The sequence below is a fragment of the Engraulis encrasicolus genome, chromosome 14 (genome assembly GCF_034702125.1).
Source record: "Engraulis encrasicolus isolate BLACKSEA-1 chromosome 14, IST_EnEncr_1.0, whole genome shotgun sequence".
Classification (NCBI taxonomy): Eukaryota; Metazoa; Chordata; class Actinopteri; order Clupeiformes; family Engraulidae; genus Engraulis; species Engraulis encrasicolus.
The window spans coordinates 34879637-34899650 of record NC_085870.1 but is presented as its reverse complement, the minus strand read 5'-3'; the positions used below and the strand labels follow the sequence as shown (position 1 = coordinate 34899650).

The window sequence follows — 20014 nt, the reverse complement described above, 5'->3', positions numbered from 1 at the left end:
ATGTAAAATGTTCTGGTCCTCCAGAAGGTAAAAGTGAGAAGCGCTGGTTCTCTGTACAACGGGTACAGCATTATAACCTCTGAAACTTGCAGTGATAGATTTATACATTGTGTAAAACATCACATCAATTGACATCATCAGTGGATATCAATTGATTCTTTTCAGATTATGTTATTCAATTTTGGCTATTCATTGTCAAAGCAGACATTTCAAAACCCTTGGTGACGCACCGTTGGTTGCAGTATGACGGTGGGTGTACAAAGGGTTACGAAGCAAGATCTACTTCCAATCTTTCTGCAAAAACATTACAACACACCCATTTTTTAACCACACACACCTGCACCTGAAACACCCAATACCTCTGCTCAGCGAAGAAGATAGGGTGGAAGAAAGGGGTCAGTTGTCCCGTGCCCAGGGAATGGGGGCCCCCAGAATTGGAACCTCGTGTATTGAGTGGGTGTGTTTTCAGGTGGCTTTGTCCCGGGCCCGGCAAGAGCTGTTAGTGGCCCTGCCTCCGCTCTTCTCCTTTCTCTCTTCACTGCGCCGTACCGCCCGACCTCACCTGCACTTCCCTCGGGGCGCTGGACCCAGCTGGGCCTGTTGCAACACCGAGCCGTAGGGGAACAGCACAATGAGCTGGGCTATACAGCACTACACACAGTCATTCCTGTCTGTCAGAGTTAACACACTGACACACAGCACAACACCTGACCTGATCCATCATCGTTCATCTTGTTGGGCTGGGAGTGATAGGATAGCCTACATTTCATGTCAGCTAAAATAAAATAAAAAATAAAAAGGGGGTAGGCCTAACTGTTCTTGTAAGGGGAATGGAACTATCTTACATGTAGGCCTAGGCCTAAGCCGCAAAACCTTCTTGTCAGATAATTTCATATTTGAGTTAATTAAGTCTTGTGATTAGTTAATTAATTATCATTCTAATTTCAACAAAATACTACTACTACTACAAATATGCACCACTATTTGAAGTTGAGTCCAGCAGAAACTGCATCCAGGCTACGGGAATAAAGGGGGCGACACAACTAAATTACGGTTACCTTTAACTACAATGTTATATACTAGTTATGACGTCTTTAGTTGGCGCCAGGAGACGCGCACGGGGTCAGCACGTTGGGTCAACAGACAGCGGTAGAGTTGCAAATAGCCTAGTCAACTAATTAAATAGTAATAGCACATACAGAAAAGGTATCTTATTCGTGTTTTTCCTCAGACTTGTCATATCACTTGTTGATGTGGATACAGGTCTCCTGACAGGCCTAACGTCAACAAATGCAGAGGAACCACGAGGGAAGATGGTTTACTTCACACGACTGGCACAGGTGTGTGGAAGAGATTTAGCCTACTGATAAGTTTTCCTGTTCTCATGCTCTGACTCTGACTCTGAGCGAGTGACAATGTTTAAGTAATTGACATTCGTATATAGGCCTACTTCACTTCATATGTCAAAGTCTGTCCAATTGGAATATCAATGGCAGCTTCGTGTTGATTATGGTAAATGGTTGAAAGCCAATTCAGCGGTAACAGCGTCGCCCTCTTGCATTGCCAAAGAGTTCTCTTTGAGGAACAGTCGGACAGTGACCTCTGGTGGTAGAATGGCGTATCATAATTTGGAAAAGCTGTAGCCTAGGCCTACAATTACAGAAAAAGAAAACACATACCAGCATCACCCCCAGTCGCAGCAGAATCAATGACAACAAAAACAGGAATAGGCCTAATCAAAATAACCTCTAATCTCTAGGGCCACATAGTCTCAAGTGGTTTCACCTGGGCGAGTGACTTGACTTTTCAGCAAAAAGTTGTTATGCAAAACAGAAAAAACACAGGCAAACCATTTTGTTGCTGACTCAAGAAAAAAAAATCAATATTGCCTACTTTTTGGTGTCAGTATGAATGTATGACGTCACATATTATCTTTTGTCCTACACCAGGATGGCCAAGCGGTTAAGGCGTTGGCCTTAAGATCCAATGGATGTATGTCCTCGTGGGTTCGAACCCCACTCCTGGTAAATGTCTTAAAGCTCTGACGAAGACCTGATACTGTAAGTACTAAATCAAAGCTAATGAAAGAAGTCTGTGTAATAATATGTAAAAGTAAATATGAAGAGTTCAGATGCAAAACCCCCTAACTCAATTTCTGAAGACCTGCACTTCTATATTTTTAGAGAACCCTGTTGTTGGTTTGGTTTACATTCATGTACTTGATAATACATATTAATAGTTATATTACATAAATAAAATAGCTTCGTATTAAATAAAAATGAATTAAGATTATTTTCTGAAAAGGCACTTAGGGGGTTTGTATCTGAACTCTTCATATGTGAATCAATGGATCTGCTACTCCTGGAAGATACATTGTTACAGTAACATGAATGAGACTTGAAAGTGGGCATGAACATTTACATTGCTACATTCGGCTACTAAGTTACATAATATCTTGTATCAAAGTTGATAGGATGCTGCTGTGTCAGAGAGACTGATAAATCATCCTGTCCCTTAAATGCTAATATCTCTGATCACAATTTAGTACCATAAGTAGGCAACATCTTTTTCATTGAAAGTTAATTGTAGCTGGCTCCATTCTACACGGGACTCCTAAAGTAGGATGATATTGATAGTGATTCTCAGGTCTGTAAAACACAGGTCTGTAAAACCATGTTTTGGAATGTGTCATTTTAGTAACTAGAAACAAAATCTTACATGGCCTATCGGACTCCCGTCTAATCTTGTATCCAAGCCAGTTTCTAACCTCTAATGTCTCAGCCTGTCCTTTTGCTTGTGGCCTTGTGATGTGGGGCAAGACATTTTAGTATTTTATAGATATTATATAAATTAGGGCTGGGACATTAATGCATTAATTTCGATTAATTAATCACACAAAAAATAACGCGATTAACACAAAATAACTAATTTTAATCGCACCATAATATAGCTACATAGCTCTGGATTAGACCAGTGTGGAGGGCAGCATTTCGCCTCATGGTGAACAGTCTGCTGAAATTGAGAAGAGTTCTCTCTTTTAGATTAATTTTATTTATTGTCATTATTCAAAATCCATGTGAAAAAAATCACTTCACTGTTTACAAGTCAGATATTTAAATGCGATTAGAATGTGATTAATTTGATTTATTAATTTCAAAGCCTATAGATTAATTTGATTAAAAATTTCAATCGAGTCCCAGCCCTAATATAAATACATTATTATTATTATTATTATTATAGTATTTATCGTTATAATATATTATACTAATTATTTATTGATTTATTTACATGATATTATATATTACATACATATTACCGGTATATTATTTATGAAAGTTTTATTTATCATACCTCACAAATGTACAAAGTTCATTTTCAGAATGTTGAATGGGGAACAGGTCCCCTAAAGGTCGATGTGCCTAGGCTGACAGCAGGGAAGCTATTGGTTTCTCCAAGGAGGTGTGGTGTCTGCAAAGCATGAGGCCACAAGCACAAGAAGAGGAGGGGAGATATTTAGTGGGACTACTTATGTACTTACCTTTTGCGCAAAGCCTATGGTATAACCTTACTGTCACCAAAATTGTAATGGCTATGTCCTGTTATTTAATGTTCTCAGTAATGGTGTAGCAATGTTGTTAGGATGTAGTTGAGTATTTCCAGTAAATAGTGACTAGACCGGCTAGCGACCCCATCTGCATTACAGTAAGAGTGTCTACTAAATAAAATGACTTGGCAGGTGTACTTCCCCTATGTGGCCACCAGATGTCAGAAAAGGGCAACCAAAGCCAGAGCCATGAAGGTCACACCTGTCTGCATTGATTGCATGGAAACAGATATCGTTCCACTTCATAATTAAACAGGACATGTTGCAAAACATCAGAGGAAGAACCCAGAGAGGGAGATGATACTTCCTCTTGTGGTTTTTGCCATCCCCAGCAAATTCTCAACAAGCACACTGATGCCATAGACACCCGTATACCAAGGCTCTCTCTCTCTCTCTCTCTCTCTCTCTCTCTCTCTCTCTCTCTCTCTCTCTCTCTCTCTCTCTCTCTCTCTCTCTCTCTCTCTCTCATCCACACACACACACACACACACACACACACACACACACACACACACACACACACACACACACACACACACACACACACACACACACACACACAGGAAGAGAAAGATAAAGAGGGAGATCCTTTATCCCATGTGAAAAAGCTCCCCTAATTTTGACACACTTTTATCCAGCCATAGTTGTCCATTGTATGGGTAGCATCTGTTGTTTTGATCAGATTATATCAGATATCTTTGATGACACAGTGTGCTATTTCTGTCTTTCTGTATTTACACCCATTTACTCACTGGTCTCCCTACTAAATTGATAAACCGTCTACAATACATTCAGAACTCAGCAGCTAGATTACTCACACACACCAGACCCTGGCATCACATTACCCCTATCCTCTATCAATTACACTGGCTTCCTATCCATTCACGTATCCATTTCAAAATTCTCCTCCTTGTATACAAGGCCCAGCACAACCTTGCACCCTCCTACATCACAAGTCTCCTCACCCCATACAATCCCACCCGCACACTACGCTCCACTGACTCACTCCTCCTTACAGTTCCCTCCACACACCTGCGCACCATGGGCGACAGGGCATTTAGTGTTGTTAGCCCCAAACTTTGGAATTCTCTCCCACTGTCACTTCGTCAGTGTTCCACACTATCTACTTTTAAATCTAAGCTGAAGACACACCTTTTCTCTTCTGCTTTTTAACTTCACTGACAGGCACTTCCACTTTATTTTAATCATCAGTTTATTTTTAATTTTACATACTATTTTTTTTTTTTTCCCCCTCATTTTATTTTATTTTCAAATGCATTCTACTTCTTTTTCTTACTTGAAAACATTTATCTTTATTGTACTTTTATTTCTATTTTATTTTTGCATTTTAATTACTCTCCTATTGTTAATTCACTGAAGCTTTGTTTTACTTTCCCTACTGTTATGTATTTGTTTTGATTGTAAAGTGTCCTTGGGTATCTTGAAAGGCGCTCAAAAATAAAATTTATTATTATTATTATTATTATTTACTGTCCTATGAAACTAATGTAAAAAAGCAAAAAAACATGACATCATCTCTTTATTTTAAATATAGCCCTATCAGATTTCAATACACAGCTGCTGCATCTGATAGAATGAGCCTGTTGTTCAGAGCAAGCCCATCTTTGTCCAGTTGCATCCTAGCACTGTTTTAATTTGCGAGACAGCTCTTGGTTTATTTAAAAGAAGAATATGCACAGACACATATACACATGTCTGCCCCCAGTCTGTTTCTCTATTTCTCTCTCTGTTAGTTTATCTCTTTGTTTCTCTGTGTTTTTCTCTCTGGCTCACTCACACACTCACTGAAGTTCTGGTTACATGCAGATATTTTAAAATTAAGATTTTTTTGATCCGTTTACGTGTAAACATGACCTGGAAAAGTAAAAACTCAATTGTCACAAGTGCATCCCTAAATGGGATATTTTTAAAATTGGATTTTTGCTATACACATTCTAAAACTCTGTTCACATATAAACGAGGACAAAACCAATGCCTTTTCAAAAATATCCACTTATGTGTACTTCTCTCTCTCTCTCTCTCTCTCTCTCTCTCTCTCTCTCTCTCTCTCTCTACTTGTATCCCAGAGTTCTGCATTGTCAGTGGCTTCTGTGTGAGGGCCTCTGTGAGACTAACAAGGCTGCTCTCCACTTTAGTCAACACATCAGGGTTAAGAGGTCTCAGAGTGGGAAAACATAGTGTGTGTGTGCGTGCGTGTGTGTGTTTGTGTGTGTGTGTGTGTATGTGTGCATGCGTGTGTGTGTAAGTAACAAAGACGCAAATGCGAAGAGAAGGAGAGAGAGAGAGAGAGAAAGAGAGAGAGGAAAAGGGAGCTGCAGTTTAAAAGGAGCCTGCAGGGCTTTTTTAAAGCACTCACTCAGACCCAGGCTGTTATGTCACCTGCAACTGTTTGCTGCTGTTCATTTCGCTGCAGTTTATTCTTTTTTCCCCCTTTAGCCATGGGGTGAAACAGAGTTCAGAGCTTCGAAGCCACTCTAGAGGCAGCATACTGTATGTCTCTGCCCCTAGAACCAAGACAAGTGCCACCCACCCGACCCCGTACACAGCAAAGTTCCCCCACTGGGGACACTGACAGGCCCTGGCTACTCGCTGACTCGCTGTCAGGTTAAGCGTTTTGAAAGTTGCAAGTCTGGCATTTGTTATATCTGTTCTAGTGCCACTCGACCTAGCGACCCTGCACAGCCACAGTCTCACACTAGGGACATTGACAGGCCTAGTGCCCCCCCCCCCCCCCTCCACCCACCCTGTCAGCTTCCCTGGCTCCTTCCTATGGACTTGTTTTAGAATAATGCCTAATGGAATAAGTAGAGATGGTTGCATAAAAAGACAGCAGCATAACACTGGATACAGTAGTGATTACAGTGACTGCAACTCTCCTGTGATGTGCTGTGGTGACAGCAGTAGGATTAGATGGTTGAGTTGTAAAGCCGTTAGACTTATTTTACTGTAATTCACTTTTAATGTCACCTCTGAAAAACAGTTTAAACTGTTCATTAAGGAGTTCCTAACTACTATTGTGATCTCTGGAGTAGCGCTGGAGATGTGGTTTAGGTGATGGGCTTTAGATCACAGGGTTGTAGGTTCAAATTCTATGCTTAATCTCACTCCATGGCTGAGGTGTGTAGAGGGTTGCCGGTTCAAACCCCACCCTTCCTCTCTCTATGTCATGCCATGGCTGAGGTGCCCTTGAGCTCCAGGGACTGTAACCAATACCCTTCAGTTAAAACAACAGTAAGTCATATTGGATAAAAGTGTCAAGCTAAGTGTACACGTAATGTAATGTCTTAAGCAGCTGGACGTTGAAGTCATCTGACCTGTATAGATAGGTGAATCTTCAGACTTCTTGCTGAAGATTATGTGTGAGGGTCTCAGTGAAACTCAAACAAGTGGGCTCCTCACTTAAGTGAATATTCCTGTCTAAGAGGTGACAGTTATGGAAAAACAGCGTGTGTTTATATGTGTCTGTGAAAGAGGGAAAGAATAAGTATGGTAGCACTAACAGGCTGATGTAACTCTGAGAAAGTGCTGCATGCCACTAAATAAAACACTAACTCCTGCAATTGTGTGAGAGAGTACCAAGTTGGCTGAATGGTTTAGAGATATTGGACTGAGGACTGAGGACTTGGGTACCCTAAGCATTGTACCCATTTGGGGCTGCCCCTTGCACGGGTGAGGCATAAATGCAATTTTGTGGAGTGCTGTGTCACAATGGTATTACAAATGTAAATCTGCCTTTCACCACATACTGTGATGGCAATATAGTGGAAAAGTCATCTAAACAAATACCTATTCGTGTGTTTGATTTTATCTGACTGGTGGATTAAGGGAAGAGTACCAGGATGGCCGAGTGGTTAAGGCGTTGGACTTAAGATCCAATGGATGTATGTCCTCGTGGGTTCGAACCCCACTCCTGGTAAATGTCTTAGTGAGAATTGAAGAGGTGTGGAAGAAGGACATCCTCATGTCTCATGTAATTAAAGTACGTTAAATAAGATGCTCAAGTTGCTTAAGGTGGTAGGTGTTTGTCAAGGTGGGCAACTTAACTGTAAAGAGGTGGGCGAAATCCTGTGTAGGCAATACGATGTTCATGCAGCCTCTTGTCTTACCCGTGCTCTTGTGTAAGGCAATGTTCTCTAAACTTCATGAAGTTTCAGGCTACTGCACAGGCGTATGAGGTGCACAACGATTTACAGTAACTCAGGAAGATGGCAGCATTCACAGCTTCCAGAGTCTAGAGCCACAGCAAACTCTAATAGGGTTTTGTATCACGTTCACAGTTAATTACATACAGCTTGCCCAGCAATAAAATCTACTAAATTCATGACCACAGAACTGGCAGTGAAGCTGCTCCCTAGATTAAAACAGACTTTCCCCTGACTGTTCAGTTATTATGTAGATGTGTCCATGCTAAAATCTAAACATGAACTCAGCTTCTTGTATTGCACACATACGTATACTTGTCATATGATGAAATGATGTTTTTTTCCCATTTGTTAAGCACTTTGAGTTACATGCCTTGTATGACACAGTCCTATACAAATACAATTAAGCTTATTATTATTATTATTATTATATAACTCATGCATGATATCAGAGAGGTAGATAGGTATATGTGTCACATTTTTTTATCTAGCAATGTACGCACTGAGCCGTGTGTGGACTTGGGTACATATGATAATAATCACAACTTGATTTTATATACCACCTTTCATAAGGTCCCTTTTCAAGTGGGGTGTGTGGGGCATCATAGCCTGCTCCATTATCATTGGAGCGTGTTATGGTCGTTGATGTGTGTGTGCGTGTGTGTACATGTTTGTGTGTGCACCTGTGTGTGTGTGTGTGTGTGCGTGCATGCGTGCATGTGTACTGTGTGTGTGTGTGTGTGTGTGTGTGCGCATGTGTGTCTCTATGTGTATGAAGGAGTGTGTGTGTGTGTGTGGGGGAGGCATGTACAGTCAATCCGGAAAGTATTCACAGAGCTTCACTTTTTTCACATTTTATTATCTTACAGCCTTATTCCAAATGCTACAAATTCATCTCTGTTGTCAAAATCCTACACAAATTATTCCATTATGACCATGTGAAAAACAAGTTGTCTTGACAGTTTTGAAAATTTATAAAAATAAAAAACAAAGAAATCATATTTACAAAAGTATTCACAGCCTTTGCTTAATACTTTGTAGAACCACCTTTGGCAGCAACTACATTCCTTTTTTCATTTCGAAATGACAAGGGATTAAAAGGGAGGTCATCGGTGTGTGTTTCAACCTTTCAGTACATTGAAATTGTACATTTTGAGTCTGTACCTGGCTAAAATAGATGGGTGTGAGTTTTGAATGAAATCCTATGGAGAGTATCATGTTCTGCTTCTGTAGTCACAGTGCATGATGACATGCATGCTTCTTTAGGTGTACTTCAGATTTCCAATGTTGACGGCATTTATACATCCCCAAACGATGTCAGTCCCACTACCATGCTTGACTAGCCAGATGATGCACTTTTTTGGTAAAATTCACTTGTTTACCACCACACATGCTTAACACCATCTAAAGCAAATTTGTTTATCTTGGTCTCATCAGACCACACGACATGGTTCCAGTGATCCGTATCCTTGGTCTGTTCATCTCTCTTGAGACCAAGATAAACAAATTTGCTTTAGATGGCGTCAAGCATGTGTGGTGGTTAAACAAGTGAGTTTTACACAAAAAGTGCATCATCTGGCTAGTCAAGGTTGTGGGACTGACATGGTTTGGCGATGTATGGATGCCGTCAACATTGGAAATCTGAATTACACCTAAAGAAGCATGCATGTCAACATGCACTGTGACTACAGAAGCAGATCATGATACTCTCCATAGGATTTCATTCAAAACTCACACCCATCTATTTTAGCCAGGTGCAGACTCAAAATGTACAGTTTCAATGTACTGAAAGGTTGAAACACACACCGATGACCTCCCTTTTAATCCCTTGTCATTTCGAAATGAAAAAAGGAATGTAGTCGCTGCCAAAGGTGGTTCTACAAAGTATTAAGCACAAGCAGTGAATACTTTTGTAAATTATTTCTTTGTTTTTTATTTTTATAAATGTTCAAAACTGTGAAGACAACTTGTTTTTCACATGGTCATAATGGAATAATTTGTGTAGGATTTTGACAACAGAGATTCATTTGTAGCATTTGGCATAAGGCTGTAAGATAATAAAATGTGAAAAAAGTGAAGCGCTGTGAATACTTTCCGGATTGACTGCATATGTGTATATGTGTGCATCACTGAGTGTAGTATGTGTGTGAGTGTGTGTATGCTGTGTCTAAGGTGATAGTTGGTCCTGTGCCCACGGTGCCAAGTCAGCCCTCGCCGCGGGGGCCCATGTTTAATTAAAGAGGGTGCTTGGTATCGATGCACTTGCTGCTGCAGCCCCATCTGATTGATTGCTGTGGCATTTGGCGCCTGCTACTAAATGCCATCACATCACTAGTGCTGCTGCTGAGCGCTGCAGTGGCCTGGCGGGTCGGGTCCTCCTTTAAGTGGAGACTCACATCCCATACTGACATTACCGTGACCCGCTATCACTCCACACAGTAATTTTTAGGGAGCCCTCGGTGGGCTTTGAGAAGGATACAAATTGGAGGGCTTATGATGAGGTCAAGGGGGCATTTGTTCAAAAAAAGGACAAGAACCACCATTGCAGACACTAGCTGATATTCCTCAGACTGGCTTCTGTTTATATGAGATTTAAACATTAGGGCTTTGAAGTCTTCCTTAATAATGAATAGAGAGATGGATAATGATTGAAAGACAAATGCTGACATGGTGCTGCCGTCCACTCGTCCATGGTCCAGACCCTCACTGGTGGGGTAGTAACAAGTACCAGGATGGCCGAGTGGTTAAGGTGTTCGACTTAAGATCCAATGGATATATGTCCTCGTGGCTTCGAACCCCACTCCTGGTAGCTGCCTTAATGTTGAGTCACTGACGACTGAGGGTCTCCGCACATCTGTTCCGACAGCACTGCGGAGCACTTTCGCTTCCAACACAATTCCGACCCCCAGCCCAATTTCACACGAACATAGCATTGATAGTCAATGGGCGGCTCCAACAAAATAGAACTTGTCTCTAATCGCTAGCCGACATCCACAAATGTCCGCGGTAATCGGCGCCAGTGTGCAGGGTTCTATTGAAAACAATGGAATCAAACTTTTGCGGAGCAGTGCTCAGCACTTTGTCAGAACAGATGTGCAGAAGCCCTGATACATCAGGAAGTAGCACACTGTGTGACGTGGTATATAAATATCTACAGTTTGTGTTATCCTGTGTTTCTCACTTGCTTGTTGTGCGTATATGAAAATGAACGAGTAAATTCCTCAAAAAAACATTGATAATGAAAATAGGGCCTCCATCAAAAGTGTTACAATAAAAGACTAGGACAAGGGGTCTTGTACTACATACTGTTTCTCCCTGGTGGGAATGGTACGGTAGGATGTGGAAGAGGGGGCATCCTGTGCAGAGGATGTCCAAAAATCATTATAGACTTACAAACCTTGGGGCGCCGTTGGGGGCTGTCCCCTTGCACGGGTGAGGCATAAATGCAATTTCGTTTTCGTTTTGTGCAGTGTGCAGTGTTCACTTGTGTGCTGTGGGGTGCTGTTTCACAATGACAACAATGAGAGTTGAGAGTTTCACAATTGGGCTTCCACTTCACTTACAGATTATATTATAGATGTACAGCTCATCTCAGTATATTTTCATCATGTTCAGTATAATATGTAAAGCGCTCATGTGCTGATATGATGATATTGCTGACCTGTCCACACATCCATGGTCCAAAACCCATGTGCAGGGCAGTCAACATGTCGTTCTTCTCTAGCCTAACGTACATCCTCCTTTGTTTTGTGTCTCCTGCTGTCTTTGCTTACCATCAATCTTCCTTGTGTGTGTTTTTCTCTGCTCTTCTAGTCTACTTGACTCCTTCCGACTACTGGGGAGCTTCCACTGCCATGGCCCAGAGTGATGGTTCCCCATCACATCTTACTCGATAAGGACCAGGCCCCAAACACACCAGACCAGACAATTATCCCATTCTCAGGGAAGATTTTCAAAGGAACATTTAATTGCTGTGCGAGGATCTCGCATGACATTTCCATCATGGAATTTCACATCTCGGAATGTCTCTTTGGTTGGGCTCCTTCATTGGGTCACTGCAGGAGGGAGTTCAGCAAACTGCTCAGCAGAGGTAAGTAACACACCAGCAGACGGCACCACAGAGAGATTTGTTTTTTGGGGGGGGGGGGGAGGGGGGGGGGGTTGAGAGAGAGAGAGAGAGAGAGAGAGAGAGAGAGAGAGAGAGAGAGAGAGAGAGAGAGAGAGAGAGAGAGGGAAAAGTGGGGGTCTGGAGTTAGAGGGGTAGGGAGAGACAGAGCAGGGCAGGGTCTGTAGAAGTGTGGGGTTCTGGAAAATGGTTTGGGCTCTGCAGAGAGGTGTATGTGCGGAGGTGGAGGAAAGTGTGTGTGTGTGTGTGTGGGGGGGGGGGTTGTCTTGTAAGAGAAGGGTGAGGCTCTGCAGAGAGGTGTGTGAGGAGGAGGAGGAAGGTGGGGTGAGGGGAGGGTATGATGAGAGAAGGGTGGGGTTCTGCAGAGAGGTGTGTGTGGGGGGGTGGAGGAAGGTGTGTGTGTGTGTGTGTGGGGGGGGGGGGGGGTCTCTGGTAAGAGAAGGGTGGCGGTTTAGAGAGGGGTGCCAAGGGAAATGTCTTCCATGTCAGGCTCCTCGCTGGCTCATTACTGCAGCTGAGTTGATTTGTGATATAGGTGCTGTGTGTACCACTGTAAAACAAAAGGCAATTACATGTTACGTTACTCGGTTAAAGATGTGGAAAGGCCTTTCTGCCAGTGACATTGCTCAGGAGAAATGCTGCATTTACCCCTCTGACAAACAAGTAGTATAGTGCATGAAGTTTATGACAAGTATAGACCATGGCAAGGCCTTGGGAGAAGAGAGAGTCATTTTAGGATATTCAAGGATGCCTAAAAGCCATCAAGTTTCTATTGTCTCCTAATCAGCTTTTTCTATAGTGCACAACCAAATACGTTGTCTTACAATAAAAAGGAATACCTAACCACTCTGAAATGCACCACTGTGATAAACCTTAGTATGTCTATTTGTGATAGTCAAAACATTGACAAGAACTTAATCGCTGGCCGTTATGTCATTTTCTTTTGCATTACATTAACCATCCACGCTTTTCAATTGCATTTGAATTAATATCTGTTCCAACTTGGTATCCAAAAAAAAAACCCCAAATTGCTTTAATGTCTCAGTGAAAATGGCAATAAACAGCATTGCATTACATTATGCAAATGATGATGGTGACAAAATAACCCCAAAAACATTCAGGAGGAGCAGAGGAGGGGAGGAGGATCGGAGGGAGGGAGGGAGGGATGTCAGGTAGGTTCTTGCTGTCATAATCCAGCTTCCCATCCCCTCTCCTCCCTCTCCTCATCTCCCATCTTCCCGTGCAGCCTTGGGACGACGGGAAACAGAAACAGCAATCTATTTAGGTGATCTCTTGCAGCGGTGGAGCGAGACACTTAATTAAGAAGAGAGATGTCGCCCCCCGCCCACAGCCCCACCCACCCCCTTGGTATACGTGCAGGTTTGTTCCTTAATGGCTTTCTGTGCCAAGGCTGCCATCAGCTCTTTCGAACCCCCCCCAACCTCCCACCCCCAGCTTTTTTTCTGCTGCACTTGCAGGTCTTTCCCCGTTTCTCAGAAATGTTGTGCACGTCTGCCTGCCTGCCACGAGTTTATGCAATTTATTATTTACTGCTGGCACAGAATGAAATGTTCATTTACTTATTTATTTCAGTGTTATATATTTATTTTTCCCGAATTGATTTCACCTTGGCGTGTGAGGACACATCCCTCATTTTAGTGCCGCTGCCGCAGAAGCCATGCCAGGTGTTCAGAACGCTGTCTTGTGTCTCAAGGGGTCCTACACACTTCCACACAAATCTTGTTATCAGTTATCATAAAACGCCTATGAATATAAATCCAATAATGCGCTACGAGGAAAATCTTCATCAGCAGCATTATATAAACATTGCTATTGTTGTGTTTCATTACGTTACATTGCTCATAGATGACGCTTCTATCCAAAGCGACTTGCAATTATTTTTAAGTGATTACAGGATATTGGTTACAGTGCCAGGAACAATATAGGGGTCAGGTGTCTTGCTTAAAGTGATACTGTCCCATTTTTGGAAATAAGCTTATTTTACACCTCCCCTTGAATTAGATAATAGGGTTGTACTGTTCTCCTGTACTTTCCACCGTTCTCTGGGTATGGCAGTGCAAATTTTCCCTCCAAGCTTGCAGTTAACATTGAGTCCTATGAGACCAGCTAGCCGCCAGGAGGGGCCAGGAGGCGGGGCTAGGCCACACGCACAAGTGGAGGGAGCAAGGTCGCATATTGTAACACACTCACTGAGTGCCTCCTGGCCCCTCCTCTGTGGAGAAAACGATAGTTTCCCAGCTGTCAGCCTAGCCACAACAACTTTTGAGGGACATGTTTTTCATTCACCATCCCAATTGCAAATGAGAAGAAGGCTTTACAATTGAGCTTTTGCAAGATATTGAAATACAATTTGTTGTCAGTGATGTCATCATGACATATTACTTGCTGGTACGAGGAGACAAGCACAAGTGGAGGAGGCAAGGCCGCATATTGTAACGCACTCACTGTCTTATCCTTTTTTACCTCATTTTCTTTCCTTCTTGCTATACAATATCATCCTTGGATTCCATGTGATCATTTAAATGGTTACCAGGAGTGGGGTTCGAACCCACGAGGACATACATCCATTGGATCTTAAGTCCAACGCCTTAACCACTCGGCCATCCTGGTTCATGTCTTGTGTCTCACAAGTTCAAAAGTCTAACACAATGAATAATTTGATGTTTTGATCGATCCATCCATCCATCCATCCATCCATCCATCCATCCATCCATCATTATTCCTCAGTTGAATACAGTCGGTTGGATAGCCTACAGTGGAGTGACCTGCGGATGCTTGCGTAGCCTCTTAGTGCAGAAGGGGTTGCTGGCACTATTTGCTAAAAGTGCTCAACTATATCATAACAACATTGCTATGACATTATCGAGAGCAGATTAAGACATTGGCATTTTGGTGACAGTAAGGTTATAACAGTCTCTGTGCTAAGGGGTTAATCTTGCTTGCTGATTCTCTGCAAAAAGAAGTCGCGATATCCCTCTTGGAGGAAGGAGTAGTTTTTATGTTGGCATTGATTGTGCCGCCTTTGCTGTTTGTTGCCACAACAGTGTCTGCAAGAAGAATCCAGAAGCAGCGAGGTCCACTGAGCGTCGTCGTTGAGAGGGGGGGACCAACAACTCCTTCATTCATTCATGCACTCATTCACTCATTCCTTCTTTCTTTCTCTCTCTCTCTCTCTTTCTCTCTGTCATGCATGCATTCATTCATTATTGGAGGTGGCAAACAGGGGCTGCCTGCTCATCTGCATAGTCCTTTAGAAAGCCGCCGCGTTGCCGTTTATTATGCAGGCAGCCTTTTCTCTTCTCTTCTCTTCTCCTCTCTCCTTCCCAGAGGCCTGTGGGAGCAGCCATAGCCCTCCCGTCCCGATTGTCCGCAAGCGCCATTGTCGACCGCCGGCCACTTAAAACTTCTTTCACCGGGAGACTTTTAAACTCACCCCACCGCTATTGGGATTTCTGTACGTACGGGCCCTGAGCCACCACGAGGGTGTGTGTACGTGTGTGTGTGTGTGTGTGTGTGTGTGTGTGTGTGTGTGTGTGTGTGTGTGTGTGTGTGTGTGTGTGTGTGTGTGTGTGTGTGTGTGTGTTGCATTCGGGGTGGGGTAGTAGCGGGGGTAGTTTTTGTTTGTATGTTTGTTGTGTTGCGAGGTGGCCATGAATGGGGCGACTCTAAACTGTGAGTGTATGTTTGTGCGATTGTAGATGCATTTAAAAAGAGCGAGGGTGAGAGGGAGAGGGAGAGCGGGCTGAGGATTAAAGCAAGGAATGGGGAAAGACAAAAAAGAGAGGAGAGAAAAAGCCAGAGAGAGAAAGTAAGAAAAGAAAGAAAGAGAGAGGGAGTGATGGAGATAGAAATGAGAGCGGTTGAAGGTGATTAAGAACTCCTAATGGAAAGCATCTTTTCGCTGCATGTAGGATTAGTGGTGAATAGCTTTAAAAAGCAACTCCTTTCAGAAAGTGATGTCCCCTTCTCTCTCTCTCTCTCTCTCTCTCTCTCTCTCTCTCTCTCTCTCTCTCTCTCTCTCTCTCTATCTCAATGGCAACTGTGTTATTTGTTGTTGTGCTGTGTGCCCTGAAAGACAAGTTGAAGTGGGGTCACATGATGGTATGTGTGTACAGACTCAAAGATTTAGTGCCAGAAACTAAGGCACAGCCGTAAGTAACCACAGCCATAAACACAAGTATCTATAGCCAGGATTTGGTTTTACAGGTTTTCACAAACAGCAAAAAATGGGGTTGAAGAGTCAGTTTAACTACATCGGCTTTTACAAACTCTTTCATCAGAGTCTTGCTGCACCTGGAGTGAGAGGGTGATTGGGGACAGCAGGTGTCTGTGTAATTGCTCCTGTCCCATGTTAATGAAAGTGCCAAATGGTTTGCAGAGCCGCCTAATGAATATGCACCGCAATTAAATCCGGTGTTCTCCTGTGGCCTGTGTGGCCCTTGTGATCCTTTACTCCACTTTCGGTGTGCCAAGACATTTATTGCCAAGTGGTTTGACCATTATTGGCTTCCCCTACATCTGGATGTAATGTGGAAGAGTATTCAATTTCAACACATCAGACATGTTTTTGCGTGACAAGATGTTGAAGGAGTTTGTAAAGAATGCCAAATCTGGCCCTGCGGTAGGGCACTCATCTGCTATATGGCCGACCGGGGTTCAATTCCAGCCTAGGTCCTTTGCCAACCCTTCCCCGTCTCTCTCCCAAAACATTTCTCTCATTCTTTCTCTCTCTCTCTCATTTCTCTTTCTCTCAAACTGTCCTGCTACTAATAAAATCTAAAAGACCCAAAATATATATGTTTTTTAAAAAAGAATGCCAAATCTGTTTGCCATCTAATTCAACAATTCATGTGATGAACTCTATGATTATAATCCACAATATTGATAGGTTTTCCGAGGCAATCATGTGTCTCACTCTGACTAGGAGGGTACATAGTCAAATCAAAGAATAAAACTGATCAAATCTAATGATGCAAAACACAGACACCATAAAAGTTACAAATGCAGGAATAAAGCATATTTTTGGTATGATGGGCAGTCAAACAAACAAAGGATTATTGGGGTAAAGAGGGACTGACAAAAGACAGAGGTGGTGTTGCGCCAGTAACTCCAGTCCTTATGGGTGCGCTGGTTCCAAAGCGATAATCCACAGAAGCAAAGAGTGGAACTCGCACACCGGTAGCCGATGCAATAATTAGTTTATTGCTTCACATATATACGTACAAGTGATATATGTGAAGCAATATATATGTGATATAGGTAAAGCCGGTGTGCGAGTTCCACTCTTTTCTTCTGTGGGTAAAGAGGGGCTGCCATGATGGCACACGCGCACACACACACGCACACGCAGACACAGACACAGACACAGACACAGACAGACACACCTGCCTCCCTTACCCATAATTTCCTCCCTGTCTCCTGAGTGATAACACTGGTATCACTGCCACTGGTCACAGTACCAGGATGGCCGTTCCTTGCGTTGACAGGCCTGCCCTCTAGTTCCTACCACCTCCGAACGCATTTGGTACACTTCCGAACAACTCCGAACAAGGTCCGAACAAAGTGCTAACTGGTCCTAATCAAATGCGAACGAATGCGAACCATTTCGAACGAGTTTCGAACAGATGGGGCAAAGCGGCCAATCAAATGCCACGACGTCGTGACGCCGAGCAACCAATCACCAAGTGAGCTCGCCTTCCCAAACACTGTACACATGGCGGCTGTTTTGAATTAGCGACTCTGTCAATGACAGAATGCAAACATCGGATATATCAACGCAGGGCTTTTGGTTGGTTCCAAAATCGGTGGTAAGTGGTGTTTTATCATTATAATCATTAGTGTACGTTCTCATTCCGACTATTTGTTGACTCTGTCGTGAGAATTTAACAGGCAGAGTTATCGCTAACCTATGTTAGCCATGAATGGAGCCGTCATGTAAACAAACGCTGATAATAAATAAACTATCCTTTATGTTAGTTACATGTATGCCTATCCCCTTTACGTTAGTGTGATCGGAATAGTACAGTAACATCGTGATTAAGTTATTCTTACCGTTCAAAATGCTGGACGAACGTAAAATCAAACAGATCATATGTCACGAAGGGCATTAGAAGTTGCGACACGAAAGCAAACAAAACACAGTTTTCACACAGAACTTATCTGTAGCGCCTGATTAATTCTGAAGTAAAACGATATGATGAAGCAGACATTTTGATGGTTGGGCATATTGTGGGCAATTGGTGGCTTGATTTGTAGTAGCTTAGGCTACAGTTCTGCTGTAGCATGTGTTCATCTTTTGGTGTAACTGTGCTGGATCTAATTTCAAATATGAAAGCAGGGAAATCCACCACTTATTGCCATGACCTCTGCCTTAGGTATGCTCAGGGCACTTACAACAGTAAGCCCACGATGGAAGGAATGCCATTTTGATGCCAGTCCACTTCAGGGTTTTGTGTGCAATAAGTTTAGTGTTATCTGTTATGAGTTATTAGTGCCTGCCTATATTTTTGTTTTCTGTTTTTCTCCAGTCCACTAATACAAATACACTATCTTTTGCTGGTCATGGCAATGACGCATCACAAGGGAGGCAGGGGTCACAGGCTGAGAGAGAGAGAGAACATCTAGCTTTCAACCGTGATGTTGTGGAGGCATGTCCACTTCTGACCATCTCTCTGGAGACAATAAGCTTACCTACTATTTCCTGTTAGGCTAAGGACACGAGACTGGCCACTATGATGCCATACTCTGGGCTCCATCACTATCTATAAGCTGGGTCCTCAGCCTTTAACCTGTAAGCGCTGAAGCCCACGCTGTCTTTGCAGCTCAGGTAAGCAACACCAACACAATCCCAGGCACCAGTTCTACTTGTAAATAGTTTGGGATGATAGTAATGACCTATGCCGGACATACATTTAACTTATCAATTGCCTAACATACCTGGATGGTTTAGTGTAGGGGTCCCCAAACTAAGGGCCGGGGGCCGGATGCGGCCCACCATCTCTCTGCTCCTCACCATTTGAACTGGCCCAAAGAAGCAATCCTATCTTGTCTTGATAGTTTCTCATCTCACTGTAATATAAACAGGCCTACCATTTCTATTGTATCACTCATAAACTGTAAATCACCCATTTTTTCTAACCTTTCCTTGCTATTTTTACATGGTTATCAGAAATTAAAAGGAATACCTGTGGTATTTCAAATAGAAAAACATGTGAAGTACTCACTTCTTTTGCAAATCACTTGTAATGATGAACTATTTTGTGCTAGAAATTATGGCTATAACAGGCAGTGGCCTAGTATTAAAGCCCACATGATTGATCCGGCCCCTGATCACAGTCAGGAACGATAATGTGGCCCCCAGAGAAAGAAAGTTTGGGGACCCCTGGTTTATTGCCAACTACCTTCAGTGTGCTAAGTTGTGATGCAACCCTGAAAGTGAATTTAGAAATGTATGCCACCCCGATTCTCACCAAATAGTATTAAATAACAGCAGTAAACCACTTGGGAGCTCTGTAAAGTATGATCTCTCTCTCTCTCTCTCTCTCTCTCTCTCTTCTCTCTCTTCTCTCTCTCTCTCTCTCTCTCTCTCTCTCTCTCTCTCTCTCTCTCTCAGCCCACTCCATCTCGGCGGTTCACTCAATCTCTTCAGGTGTGAGTGGCAGGGGTGAGCCTCCTCGGAAACGGCAGGTCAACGATGACTACCATTACACTTGTGCACAGTGTGGCCCGGCGAAAAACAACACAACAGGCCACACTCAACTGATGGGCCGTTGGTACTGTCCTTGTACTGTACTGTCCTGTCCTGCCTCGGGACTCTATTATAGATTGGAAGGAGTCAGTCCATGCAACTGCCTTGTTCTGTAAATTGGGTGAGGATATTGGATAGGTGGACAATGGGATATTAAATGATACACTATATAATTTCTGTGTAAGTATAATGCATACTCATTGAGAGTAAATAGAATGGAGGCCAAAATTCTATTTCATTGTTGAAGCCAAGTTGGAGCCAAGGTTGGACCCAAAAAGACCAAAAAATGGCCAAATCCCATTCATTCCTATGAGAGACATAAAACCCTCTATCTCCCTTAAATGCCACTCCAG

General features: G+C 42.9%; 4 non-coding genes across 4 annotated transcripts; 3 read left to right on the top strand and 1 right to left on the bottom strand.

Moving 5' to 3' along the window:
* The first annotated feature begins 1944 nt into the window (after positions 1-1944).
* On the top strand, positions 1945-2027 carry trnal-uaa (transfer RNA leucine (anticodon UAA)). Its single transcript has one exon. It is a non-coding gene; the product is annotated as a tRNA-Leu (tRNA).
* A 5431-nt stretch (positions 2028-7458) lies between these two features.
* On the top strand, positions 7459-7541 carry trnal-uaa (transfer RNA leucine (anticodon UAA)). Its single transcript has one exon. It is a non-coding gene; the product is annotated as a tRNA-Leu (tRNA).
* Positions 7542-10493: 2952 nt separating this feature from the next.
* Positions 10494-10576, top strand: trnal-uaa (transfer RNA leucine (anticodon UAA)). Its single transcript has one exon. It is a non-coding gene; the product is annotated as a tRNA-Leu (tRNA).
* A 3865-nt stretch (positions 10577-14441) lies between these two features.
* trnal-uaa (transfer RNA leucine (anticodon UAA)) lies at positions 14442-14524 on the bottom strand. Its single transcript has one exon. It is a non-coding gene; the product is annotated as a tRNA-Leu (tRNA).
* Positions 14525-20014: the final 5490 nt, after the last annotated feature.